We start from the raw sequence: 314 nt of genomic DNA, 5'->3' as shown, positions 1-314 counted from the left end.
TCCACGGTCTCTTTTGTCCTCAGGCCAAACTGTGTCAATGTGCTGGTCACCACCACTCAACTAATTCCTGCCCTGGCCAAAGTCCTGCTGTATGGGCTGGGCTCCGTGTTTCCTATTGAGAATATCTACAGTGCAACCAAGACAGGTAGTGGGAACCCAGACCTCGGTGATGCGGGGTGGGAGGGTGAGGTTAGCGGTCCATCCGGGGAATGGAAAGTGTATGGAAAACGGTACTAGGGAAGTTCAAGAACTTGTCCACGTTCGTGACTCACATCCCCAAAGCAACCCTCACAACCCACGTGCTTGAACTTCTG

The 314-nt window shown here is 52.9% G+C and overlaps 1 long non-coding RNA gene across 1 annotated transcript in view; it reads left to right on the top strand.

Moving 5' to 3' along the window:
• Positions 1-22: 22 nt before the first annotated feature.
• LOC105310243 overlaps positions 23-314 on the top strand; it is a 12,637-nt gene continuing 12,345 nt past the window's right edge. The window contains exon 1 of the long non-coding RNA XR_897473.2: positions 23-145. This is a non-coding gene — a long non-coding RNA (uncharacterized LOC105310243). The remainder of the gene's footprint in view (positions 146-314) is intronic.

This window comes from Pteropus vampyrus, unplaced genomic scaffold (genome assembly GCF_000151845.1).
Source record: "Pteropus vampyrus isolate Shadow unplaced genomic scaffold, Pvam_2.0 Scaffold1539, whole genome shotgun sequence".
Classification (NCBI taxonomy): domain Eukaryota; kingdom Metazoa; phylum Chordata; class Mammalia; order Chiroptera; family Pteropodidae; genus Pteropus; species Pteropus vampyrus.
The sequence above is the reverse complement of the archived record's forward strand: the minus strand, read 5'-3'. Positions and strand labels throughout refer to the sequence as shown.